General features: G+C 36.9%; 1 protein-coding gene across 1 annotated transcript in view; it reads left to right on the top strand.

Annotated features, from left to right (window-relative positions):
• Nucleotides 1–14,150, top strand: part of LOC128656073 (ephrin type-A receptor 3-like) — a 325,679-nt gene that overhangs the window by 207,710 nt on the left and 103,819 nt on the right.

The following is a 14,150-nucleotide window of genomic DNA, read 5'->3' as shown; positions in this document are numbered from 1 at the left end:
GAAAATTCAATTTTTTTGACAAATTTGTATTCATCCAAAAATGAATGCACTGGAGAACACATTAAGATAAGTATTATAGCTACAGGTGAACTTTTCACCTGTAGCTTTAAAACATTTACATTCGCTTTAACGAAAACGCACAAATATTTGGGAAACAAATTTCCTTGTATAATCAGAACAAAAATGCCCTTAACAAAATTTGCTTCCCTGCACATCTCTAATATTTATATGAATAAGTTTTATTAGATAATGTATATGAGTGTAACACTTTACTTTAATATATTTATGTTGTGTTTAGTACATCTTTTATTTTTACACTAACCCTTTATACGAAGTCCGCAGTCGCACTAACCCAATAAGCATAAATTTAGATTGCGCTTGGCTGTACATGTTTACTTTCAACTTGTAATACACGCACAAGTTAGCACAGTCACGATAAACACAATAAAACTGAAGGAATGGAATGGAGTGAATGATATTTGCTATTAGAATTCTTGACAGTGAATGAACAATCATGGACAGTTAATAAAGATGAACACAGGACAATGAAGACTACCTGACAGTTAACTGTGTCTGAATAATTCTTAATATAGTAGTTTTTTTTTTTCATGCAGTAAGAGCTCTTTATTTGCTTGTCAAATAAATGATTATGAGCTAGGTAGGATGAACCCAATAAGCACATCATTGGCTAACTCAAAGGGATTATGCCTGTTAGAGTAGAAATGCAAAGTATTCACTGAAAGTTTGCTGTCATCTGAAACCATTAGCAAGAAATCAGTAAAGTTCCACTAACCACATAAGAAATGAAATTGAACTGTCAGCTTTATCAAGCATAATGTAACATGCAGTACTCAAACTCTCACACTTTATTCTTTGTGTCATTCAACCAATCTGTCAAAACCTGTTCTTGACTATTATCTGCATTATAGAGAACCCTGTGCGCTCCCATCACATTGGCCACTGATAATTAGGGAAATATAATTACTGTGACTGACACTAAACTGTACTGCACTTACTTCTTTCCAAATACATCTAAAGCTCCCACTATACTGCACCTAATGTACTGTATGTATATGGTATAGAATTGTCAATGTTCTGTTAGAGTTTAGTACTCTGTCACCATACATATTATTATCATTGTCATCATATTATTATTATTTTATTATTATTATTATTATTATAATCATAATCATAATTATTGCTTGTAAAGTACCAACATATTCTGCAACACTAATAAATTAGGTGCTTTATTATAATATTCATAAATTAACAATATCACAAGCAATAGAAGGTTAGGGGCCGGGCCAGAGCAATACCATCTAATATAAACTGTTTTTGTGGAAGGATATTAGAGCTGCTTCTGAGTATTGTAAATGAAATAAAAAGAGAACACACTGAAAGCTTGAGTTAAGTCTTACAAAGAGACATGAATAATTTATCAGAATAAGTGCAGTTCTAGAGAGTCCTGTAGACTGGAATGTATAGAGGCAATGGGGCCTATATATCAATGGCCTTGCGGACCTGATCCAACAGTGCGGACAAGGTCTGCAAGACCCCGCTGAATGCGGAGAGCAATACGCTTTCTGTATTCAGCATTGCACCAGCAGCTCACACGAGCTGCTGGTGCAACTCCGCCCCCTGTAGACTCGCAGCCAATGGGCCGCCAGCTGGAAGGTGTCAATCAACCCGATCATACTCGATTGGGTTGAATTGTGCCGATTCTTGTCCGCCTGCTCAGACGGACAGGGTTATGGAGCAGCAGTCTTTAACATGGGCCTACAATCTCCATACGGAGCTTGATAAATGGGCCTCAATGAGAGAAGAGCAAAGAAGAAGGTCTCGGGCACAGTGAAAGGGGTGGGTGGGAGTATATTTGCACACAAAGACAGAAATAAACAATGGTGCAGTACTGTTGAGGATTTTGTATGTTAGGGTCAAGATTTTTAATTTTCCTGTTTAGGCAAATCAGAGCCAGTAGAGGCAGTGACAAAGAGATAAAGCAGAAGATTAGTCTGGCATTGCAGAGTTGGTTGAGATACCAAAGAGGTTGGAGTGGGATAAGATGTTTTATTAGATTAGAATATTAGTTGTGTCTGACGTGGCAGACTGAGGGGAGCAATTAAAAGTTCCATAATAAATATATTGTATGTGAGAGTTTGAAGAGATGGCAGGGTTGTTGATAGTAACATAGATGTTAAGTTTGGGGATAGTGTTTCAAGGGGGAAGGGTATTATCTCAGTTTTTGAATGGTTGATAGCAAGAACAAAGTCATTATAAGATGCTGAATAGAGTGACATTAACACAATGAAGCAAGGAAAAAGTTTGGTGCAAGAAGATAGATTTGGTCATCATCATGATACAAGTAGATTAAAAAGAAAAGGGGACCTAGAACAGAGTTTTGTGGCACATTAGATTGTGCTAAATGACTTTCAAAATTTACAGAACCTTTTTAGCTGCAAGCTAGAGAGATAGGAAGAGGGACTATGTCGCAAATGCCAAAGGATTGGTAGGTGGAGAGGGTCGCCAAAAGTGTCAAAAACTGCAGGGAGCTTGAAAATTATTAAAGAGATATGAAACCCAAAATTTGTATTTCATGATTCATATACAGCATGCCATTTTACACAACTTTCTAATTTACTTCTTTATAAACTTTTCTTCATTCTGTTGTGTGTGTTTTGTTGAAAAGCAGGGACGTATACTTAGAAGCCGGCCCATTTCTGGAGCACTATATGGCAGCACTATTTACCTCTATTATCTAATTTGCTTCATTTTCTTGATATCCTTAAAAGAAAAGCATACCAAGGTAGGCCCAGGAGCTTTTCTTGCAATCTTTATTTGAAAAAGCAGGAGCCGGCCCATTTTTTGTTAAGCACCCTGAATAGTGCTTGCTGATTGGTGGCTACATTTACCCACCAATCAACAAACTCAACCCCGGTGCTGCTGAACCAAAAAAAAAAAATGGGCTGGCTCCTAAGCTTACATTCCTGCTTTTTTTTCAAATAAATAATAGCAAGAGAATGGAGAAAAAATAATAATTGGAGTAAATTAGAAAGTTGATTAAAAATGCATGCTCTGAATCATGAAAGAAACAAATTGGGTTTAGTGTCCCTTTACTAATAAATAAAATAACACCACTGTTATCATTTCTTGATAAGGTAAATTATTTATGCTATATGGTATAAAAACCTAGGAAATACTAACTTGCTTAACAATGTCCCTGGTGATTTAAAAAAAAAAATAATATAAAATAATGCAAATCAGAGAGGAAAGTATACTATATTGTACAATGAAGCATAAGCATTTGTGGTGCTGAAAAGACAGAATAAAATAAATATGTAATAAAAGTATGGCATCGTTTATACACATACAGAAAATAGCCACTCCTAATGTAAAGAATGTAAACAGATGTTGAGAGAATTGCTTTCATTTGACTAGATTAAATCATTTCTAATTTAAAATTAAACAGATTCCTGGGAAATTTAATAAATTACCAGGGCTAAAGCACAAAAATGAAAGCTGTTTACCTAAATTTTAGAATTTACATGAAGTGCATCTCTGTACCCTGCTTGCCTGTGGCTGACATTAAAGGGACATTAAACTGCTGTACACAATGACAAAAGAATAGTAACTACTCACTATCACCTAGATTATGAGTTTTGCGCTAAACAGGGTGCAAAATGAACGCAACAAAAGTTGCATTTTTTCACCCTCCATAGCGCTGCCATTACGAGTTACTGAAAAGCCTCCTTGTACATGCAATATGGTGGGGATAAGCACCATACCGCACAAAAGCCAAGGGCTGCTTTGATGTGCTTGTGCACTCTTTCCCCCATAGACATCAATGGAGAGAGAGTGTTAGATCGCCGTAATGCAACCCCATTGATGTCTAGTGGGAATTAAAACTTACAATATAAATAAGAAAATAAAGATATATCACACCAGCACTCTTGGTCCAATATGTTTACTAGGTATATAATAGTTAACAATATCTATAAACTATCTACTGTGCACAGTTAACATAACTACTAATATGGCAAGATCATATATAACAGGTATAAACAAACTTCAACCTGTCAAAAATGCATTGTAACAGAAAAGTTATGCTAACAGTAATAATAATACTAAAGGAATAAACACTCTGAAAAAACAGCAACCAAGGATCATAATTCAATGTTCATGTTGAGCAATACAGCAAAGTTGTACTTATCGTTGGCCAACGTGAGTGCTGTATTGTTGCTGTCTCTTATATATCCGAGTATCCCGTGAACAGGTATATAAAGATCTATCCCCGTTGTTGTGATCCGTCTATAGCAAATCCTCAAGCAGGAAATACAAGACCTCTTGTTTGATGTAGCTTTCTCGGTGATCCTGGAAGGAGAGACTTGAGCCGCTGCACAGCCGAAGGCCGGTTGATCCCAGCACACACAAGCCGTGGCGTAAACTGATGTCGTAGCTCCCTCTACACCTTAATTAAAACTTACGTTTAAACCTAACACCCTAACATAAACCCCAAATCTAAACACCCCTAATCTGCTTCCCCGACATTGCCGACACCTAAATAAATTTATTAACCCCTAATCTGCCATCCCCGATATCGCTTCCACTTATAAAAGTTATTAACCCCTATTCTGCCGCTCCCCGACATCGCCGCCACCATAATAAAGTTATTAACACCTATTCCCCCGCACCCCGACTTCGTCACCACTATAATAAAGTTATTAACCCCCTATTCCACCGCTCCCCAACCTCGCCACCACTAAATAAAGTTATTAACCCCTAAACCTCTGGCTGCCCATATCGCAAAACACTAAATTAAACTATTAAACCCTAAACCTAACACCCCCTAACTTTAAATTAAAATTACAACATAACTATCTTTAAATAAATAAAAACTTACCTGTAAAATAAATATAAACCTAACATTAAACTATAAACTAACCTAACCTTAATATTCTAATAAAATAAAAGAACTACCAATTAAAATATCTAAATTACAAATTTAAAAAACCTAACACTACGAAAAAAAGTTAAAAATCTAAATTACAACTAAAAAAAAAACAAATTTAAAAAGAATTTAAAAAATCTAAGTTTACCAAAAATAATTAACACTAGAATCCCGAAAAATAAAAAACCCTAAGTTTACAAAAAACAACGAAGTTATCAAAAATAATTTTTTTTACACCTAATCTAATAGCCCTATAAAAATAAAAAGCCCCCCTGAAATAAAAACACCCCCTAGCCTACAATAAACTACTAATAGCCCTTAAAAGGGCCTTTTGTAGGGCATTGCCCTAAACAAAATCAGCTCTTTTACCTGTAAAAAAAAATGCAAAGTCCCCCCAACAGTAAAACCCACCACCCAACCAACCCCTCAAAATAAAAAAATTAATTCTAAAAATCCTAAACTACCCATTGCCCCTAAAGGGTCATTTGTATGGACATTGCCCTTTAAAGGGCATTTAGCTCTTTTGTATTCCCCTTTAAAGAGCATTTAGCTCTTTTTCAAAGCCCAAAGCCCAATCTAAAAAAAAAACCCCACCCAAAAAAAAAAAAAACTAACACTAACCCCAGACGATATACTCATGGATTCTGAAGTCTAGACATCCATCTCCATCCAGGCGGCGAGGTCTTCATCCATCCCAGGGGCGTCTTCTATCTTCATCCCGGCGGCACGGAGCGGAGCCATCCTGGAAGCTGATCCCATCCTGGGTGGAGCGTCCTCTTCATACGGTCGCCGCCGTTCATTGAAGTTGAATGGAAGCTGGTAGCCGTTTCAAAATGGCATCCCATGCATTCCTATTGGCTGATTTGATTCTTCAAATTCAAATCAGCCAATAGGATGAGAACTTCTGAAATCCTATTGGCTGTTCAAAACAGCCAATAGGATGAGAGCTACTGAAATCCTATTGTCTATTCAAATCAGCCAATAGGATTTCAGTGGCTCTCATCCTATTGGCTGATTAGGGGTTAATAAGTTTAATACAGTGTTTAATATAGTGTTTGCGATGCAGGAGGGCGGCGGTTTAGGGGTTAATAGGTAGTTTATGGGTGTTAGTGTACTTTGTAACAGTTTAGTTATGAGTTTTGTGAAACATTTTTGTTACACAAAATCCATTACTACTGCTCTCAGATGGCAAGCATTTTAGCCTCACCGCACAACCTGTAATACCGGCGCTATGGAAATCCCACGCAAAAACGTAATCTAGGATTATCACATTTCATTCTGTTCCTGCAGCTCTTTTCAAATCAGTCCTGTTTAAAAAACTAAAGGTGTATCTCCATCTTGGAGCTAAAGTATTCTACCAGCATGTAACAGAAGCAGTGCTCACTCACTGATCAGTAATACTGGCCTCATTTTAAACAGCTGTATCATTGTGCGAGCTTTCATTTTTGCATTTTTTACAGTTTTACAGTTACACAAAATATATTTTAAAAAGCACTTAGCATTATTATAGAGCAATGCAGCAGCTGCAAAATGTACAGCTCATGCTTTGTATCATACACCCTAACCTGAAGCACTTTATACAGTTGTCAAAAAGTTGACAACTTCATGGATATATAAATACACGCTGCTTCTGTCACAGGCTGTGAGAATACTGGAGCTCCAAGATGGCACTGCCCAGTATAAAGAGGTGGAGCGTCACTAACAGGACAACATGTAATAACATAGGGATTCATTATTATTCTTTTGTAGTTGTACACAGCAGTTTAATGTCCCTTTAAAAAATGTCATCAGCACTTCTGGTGGACACTGACATTCCCCATGGACATAAAAGCAAAAGTCATCATTTTTCTGCACATAAAAATCTATTTTTCAAAAAAGATAAACCGTAATATTTATTAAAATTCTATCTTACTAGATGTGCTACAGTGTTTTATTATTGCACTTTTGTGTGTCTCTTGCTGTAAGTGTAAACCTTTGCAAAAGGTTAAAGATGCACTGTATTGCAATAGTAAAATACTCTAACTTATTGGAAGAAATTAACATTTCATTATTGTTATTAAGTACTACAACAGTAGTGTTATGTCCATTCTGTAACAAGGCTGTACCTCTGAAGGATTACTATTCCCAGTAGACCACATTACAATCCACAGACGTACTTTATATAATACTAAATACATTCTGCTCTCATTGTATCCATGGTAAATGCGTTAATCCATACTCAGCAGGGTCTTCTTAAAAACAACCACTAATCCCTTCTCCCTTTTGTTCTTTCTTTTACTTAAATTTAGCAACTAAGAGTTTTACTCTAGATTAACCCTGCATCAAATAAGGACTTTAACTAGACACTTTACTATGATCTTTACCAATGAAGAATTTGCTGGTAAATATCAAAACTTAACTATATAACAGTGATTCTCACTCAGGTAAATAGACACCCTAAGGTATGTATTGTACTGTAGGATCAACGTCTTTTACTATATATATATATATAAATCCCACGAATATCTGCACTCTCACTGCCAGGTAGTCAATGACTAGGGTACTTAGTCAGGATTAAATTTCAATATTAATACATATAGACTGCACTCACTGGCTTTGTGAATAGAAAATAGATGTATTTTGTTATATCATAGTGACGTTTCAGGATCCACAGAACCTTTCTGAGGAAGGGGGTCTGTGGATCCCGAAACGTCACTATGATATAACAAAATAAATCAATTGTTTCCCCAAATCCAGTGAGTGCAGTGTATGGGACCGATTTATCAAGGTCCGAATGGCCCCTGATGCCTTAAGACCGATGCTCCTTAACTCGTCCGCCTGCTCTGAGGCTGCGGACATCAATCCGCCCAATCACATACGATCAGGCTGATTGACACCCCCTGCTAGTCACCGAATCTGCAGGGGGCGGCATTACACATGCAGTTTACTAGAACTGCTTGTGAAACGATAAATGCCGACACAGCAGCATATGCTGTCGGCATTCATTGATGTCTGTCGGACATGATCTGCTCAGCGGATCATGTCGGACAGACCAATGATAAATCGGTCCCTATATGTATTACTCTATAAATATATATATATATATATATATATATATATATATATATCCCTTACATGTTATAACAAAATATAGGACAATGATAAGCTCCAATCAAAATTGTATCAGGTTGCCTGGAAAAAGAGAACTCTGATTTGTATTGACTCTCTCATGGAGTTGTTGTTTTGCATGGATTTAAAATTAAACTATGGTAATTCCCATAGTTTAAAAAAATATGGAAAGGGATTCCCATAGCATGGAGAGATAGTGAACTGCTCCTCTACTAAATTACTAAATGTATGCTATTGGGTTTATAAAAACATTTTTAATGTATAAATTCTATATATATCAGTAATTATTAGCAGTAGCACTCCATTGTATATGCAGACCAAAAATGCAAATCCAGAAAAGTTCAGGGATATACTACTTGAAAAAACTGAGTTATATTTACCTGGTCTCCTTTGACGTCGCCAATAGGAAGCCTGATGTAAAGAAGCTCCTGCGTTAATCTTAGAAATCGTGTTTTGGATGCAGTGTATTTCATCATATAGCATGCTATTCTTAATCAAAAATTTATAGAGAATTATATTTTTAGAAAGATGGCATTTTAATCACATAGCACTGGGATTGACAATGGTCTGCCCAAGGGCCACATGCAGCCCTCTGCACTAGTTTTTGTGACCCCAGGAAAAAGCAAAACTAAAAATGTGCGCTTTGGGGTGGCATCATCTCAAAAGAGCCACGTGTGGAGGGGAGAATGGCAGACACTGCAACCTTACCTAAATCTGGCACTGCGCCACTGGATATTTTTAGGAAGTCAGTGGTGATGTCATTATTGAGGTCACAGGAGTCTTTCTGAGGTAGCCCATCAAATTACAGTTGCCAGGTGGTGAAAGCAGTGGGTACAAGCTAATGGGCCAGCTGAAGAATGATAAAGCTGTGCTTCCTGGTGGGGTGGGGGACACGATCAAATGCTGGTTCCTCCCACACTCTCTAAACCAACAGGGAAAACCTGCAAAGGAACTCTCCTTACACGGGGTAGGAAACCCTGGGGTGACGATTTAGTCTTCAGAAAGGAGATGAGTTATTAGTTTAAAGAAAATAGGCAGTTTTCTTTATTCCCTTAACAAAGGGGTTAAAAATAAAGAAATCAATATTTTTTACAAAGCCTCAAGGTCATGTCTTCCCTGCACACACAATAAGGTGATCAGCTTAGTTTTGCAAGCATGTTAATGTATTATAGTGGTGCTGTTGATCTGTGGCCCCCATATGTTAGGACTTTGGCAAAAACTTATATAGAGAGATCATTAGAAATAAGATTCCATATGTTGAGCTTAATTTCCCTGCCTTTGCTAGGAGCAATGATTTCCTTTGTTAAAGGTGATCTAAGGGTGAAAGGTTTTATTGACAACACCCTGTATTCATCCAGGGCATGTAGTAATCAGCATCCTTCCTCTAAAGGGTTTGTTTTCGAGAGAATAGATCAAATTTCAGTTTCTCCATTTGTCTAATTAAGGTATATGAATTGTTTCTACAGTCACTAAAATTGAGCTGCATAATCAATATAATTTCTAAAGAAGGATTTGTATACTGGCATGTTTGTACTGTCTATTCTTACATTTTATATGTGATTTTGTATTGTTTAATATATATATATATATATCATGTATATGAAAAAGCATATAATAGTTTATTCCATTAAAATTCTGTTTAGTTTTACTGATACCTAGGTATCTATCATGCACTGACTGATAGGGGCATCTCACAGAAAATAGGAACATAAATTGAAATATATAAACATTAAATCAATAAATAAAAAGGGAGCTAAAGTTCATGTATATGATAAATGAATGCACATATTTTTATCTGTATGCAAAATATGTTTAAAAGCTTTTAAACTGTTTCATTGTTAGTAAAATATGTACTGTATTGCAGTCAAGAGAACACCCCTTGAAATGGATATTGAGTGCCATTTATATATATATATATATATATATATATCCTTTGCTGCAGTTTGCAGTGGCCAGTGAGGGACAGATATAAGTGAACCTCTGCACTGATCAAACAACCACTGTGGAGCATATAAGAGGGACAAGCTTCTGTATTCAAATAATTCACTCTAATCTCTCTGGGGCAAAAGAAAACCTGCAAGTGTATTTACTTCTTGTTTCAAATACTTACAATTTGGCTTTGGAGACTAAATGAATATGCATTTTCAGTTCATTTGCCCCTTTCCAATGTATTCAAATTCCTGTACAAAGAAACTCATGGATTTTGTCAAGATTTTTAAATTTGAGGTTATTCTATCTAATTTTTTTAAAAAAACAGTAAACCAATTAAAACAGAATTTTCAAATATATTTGTGTCTCAATAACACCCCATACACCTTGCATGGGGACACTTGGGGGTCGATCCGATATAAATCGTCGCCCGCAAAAGCCGGCGACGCCAATATTTGCGCGGATTTGGTATCACATATACGGCGTAACCTAGAAGTTACGCCCGTATATTTCTGCCGTCGCCCGCAGTTTTTTGGGCCATAGGCAGGTATACCAAACCCGCGCAGTTTGGTATCCAATATGCAGCGTAAGGACTTACGTGGCGAAAATGGAGAAAACTTACTCCATTTTCACCTCGCCACAAAAAGCAGCCGTAAGAAGCCTTACGCTGACTATTGGAGCCCCGTAACTCCCTAAACTAACTAGAAAATAAACCTAACGCATGCGCAATGTCTATCTCCCTGTCAACCGCGATCTGCTAAAATAAACCTAACACCTAACGCATGCGCAATGTCTATCTCCCTGTCAACCGCGATCTGCTAAAATAAACCTAACACCTAACGCATGCGCAATGTCTATCTCCCTGTCAACCGCGATCCCCCCCCCCGAAATCCCTAATAAAGTTATTACCCCCTAAACCGCCGCTCCCGGACCCCGCCGCCATCTACATAAACTAACCCCCTACTGTGAGCCTCTAAAACCGCCGCCATCTACCTTATCTATCCCCTAATCTGACCCCTTACACCGCCGCCACCTATATAAAAATTATTAACCCCTAATGTAAGCCCCTTACACCGCCGCCATCTCTATTAAAATGATTAACCCCTAATTTAATCTACCTACCCCGCCGCCAGCTATATTATCTATATTAACCCTAAGTATATTATAGTTAATATAGGTATTACATTATATATATTAACTATATTAACCCTAATTATATTAGGGTTAATATAGTTAATATAGTTACTATAGTATTTATATTAACTATATTAACTCTATCTAACCCTAACACCCCTAACTAAATTCTTATTAAATAAATCTAATTCATTTATAAACTAAAATATTCCTATTTAAATCTAAATACTTACCTATAAAATACAGATTGAGCTTGCATTCTATTGGCTGTTCCGATCAGCCAATAGAATGCGAGCTCAATCTGATTGGCTGATTGGATCAGCCAATCGGATTGAACTTGAATCTGATTGGCTGATTCAATCAGCCAATCAGATTTTTTTAACTTAATTCCGATTGGCTGATAGAATCCTATCAGCCAATCGGAATTCGGCGGACGCCATCTTGGATGACGTCATTTAAAGGTACCTCATTCCAAGTTCAGCAGTCGGCCGGGATGGATGCTCCGCGGCGGCGGAGCGAAGAAAGAAGATTGAAGATGCCGCCGGAAGAATGAAGACTTTGCTGCCGCTTGGAGGAAGACGTCGCCGGAGGAAGAATTCTTCTTTGCCGCTTGGAGGAAGACATCGCCCGGATCGGATCAGGAGTTCGGCCCGGTGTGGTGAAGACAAGGTAGGGAGATCTTCAGGGGGGTAGTGTTAGGCTTTTTTAAGGGGGGTTTGGGTGGGTTTAGAATAGGGGTATGTGGGTGGTGGGTTGTAATGGGGGGGGGGGTATTGTATTTGTTGTATGCAAAAGAGCTGAATTCTTTGGGGCATGCCCCCACAAAAGGCCCTTTTAAGGGCTGGTAAGGTAAAGAGCTTTGAAATTTGTTGAATTTAGAATAGGGCAGGGAATTTTTTTTATTTTGGGGGTTTATTATTTTATTAGGGGGCTTAGAATAGGTGTAATTAGCTTAAATATCTTGTAATCTTTTTTTTATTTTTTGTAATTTAGTGTTTGTTTTTTTTTGTAATTTAGTTTAGTTAATTTAATTGTATTTTTAGATAGATGTTTGTAGTTTATTAAATTTATTGATAGTGTAGGTGTATTTGTAACTTAGGTTAGGATTTATTTTACAGGTAATTGGGTAATTATTTTAACTAGGTAGATATTAAATAGTTAATAACTATTTAATATCTATTATACCTAGTTAAAATAATTAACAATTTACCTGTAAAATAAATATTAACCCTAACATAGCTACAATGTAATTATTAATTATATTGTAGCTATCTTAGGGTTTATTTTATAGGTAAGTATTTAGATTTAAATAGGAATATTTTAGTTTATAAATGAATTAGATTAATTTAATATAAATTTAGTTAGGGGTGTTAGGGTTAGATAGAGTTAATATAGTTAATATAAATACTATAGTAACTATATTAACTATATTAACCCTAATATAATTAGGGTTAATATAGTTAATATATATAATGTAATACCTATATTAACTATAATATACTTAGGGTTAATATAGATAATATAGCTGGCGGCGGGGGTAGGTAGATTAAATAAGGGGTTAATCATTTTAATAGAGATGGCGGCGGTGTAAGGGGCTTACATTAGGGGTTAATAATTTTAATATAGATGGCGGCGGTGTTAGGGGCTCACTTTAGGGGGTTATAGATATAATATAGCTGGCGGCGGGGTACGGGAGCGGCGGTTTAGGGGTTAATAACTTTATTAGGTTGCGGCGGGGTAAAGGAGCGGCGGTTTAGGGGTTAATAGCATTTTTATTGTTAGGCTAGTGAGGGGGGATAGCGGATAGAGGGTTAGACAGTGCGGGCTATGTTAGGGAGGCGTGTTAGACAGTGCGGGCTATGTTAGGGAGGCGTGTTAGACAGTGCGGGCTATGTTAGGGAGGCGTGTTAGACAGTGCGGGTGTTTTAAACTTTAGTCAGGTTTTATAGGCGCCGGCAGTTTCTAACGTGGCGCAAGTCACTGGCGACGCCAGAAATTTGTACTTACGCAGATTTCTGGACATCGCTGGTTTGTCAGACTTACGGCACGTTAGCATCTGACGGCGACCTATATGGGATAGCTCGAGTTGCGAGCTGAAACTGCGGGCGACGCCGGTTCCCTCGCTTGCGCCGCAAACTGCGATCGATATCGGATCGCGCCCTTGGACAGCTGTATTCCAGTCCATCTGAAATGCCTATTTCTTTCTAATTTAAAATCCTTGACTTCTTGAAAACCCATTTTAGTTTCTTTTTAACTACATGTTTTGGCTGTTTGCACAAATGTTTTCAATGTTAGAGGTTTTGCACATTCTCATCTGACATGTAAATTAAGTGATTTGTTTCCTTGTTTAATACAAAAAGGTAAAATATTGCTGACATCACAAGATACGTGTAAACAACTTGCATATGATCACCACAATGTCAATATAATATTGATGTGTTTAGTCATTAAATTGTTCATTATAATTGTACTCAATTAAATGAAATAGTTGTTTGCACACATCATGATTTGATGTTATTGGAAAATAGGAAAAATACATCAAACACATTTTTCAATCTTAAAAATTGAATATATTAGCAGATGTTTCATATTGACCTTGCTGCTGTGAAGTTCTAAAACCCCCTTATATCTTACAGTTTATTGTGTACTTAAAGGGGCAGAATACACCTTTTGATTACAATATGTTTCCCATTATATAATATTGCTTTACTAATTCAAGCAGCAGACTTTCTAATGGATTGTAAATGGCTTAGAAAATTAAGGGGGAAAAAAACACCTAACCTGCTTGTCATAAGTTTAGAGACAAGTGCATATAAATGTTAGAGCACAGCACTTCTAATGAATATTTCATGAAGCTCCTACTGCCATTTAGTGAACACAGAGAAAGCTGTCTTCATTATAACTTACAGGTCTCTCACAGCACCAGCCTTGGTGGCTTTCTCTCACATGTACAGATGTAACTGTGCAGAATAGAAACATAAATATAGAATTTGAGGGCAGATAAGAATTTGAACAGCTTTCTAATCTACATATA

This window comes from Bombina bombina, chromosome 4 (assembly GCF_027579735.1).
Source record: "Bombina bombina isolate aBomBom1 chromosome 4, aBomBom1.pri, whole genome shotgun sequence".
NCBI classification, from domain to species: Eukaryota; Metazoa; Chordata; class Amphibia; order Anura; family Bombinatoridae; genus Bombina; species Bombina bombina.
This window is presented reverse-complemented; position numbering and strand designations above follow the sequence as displayed.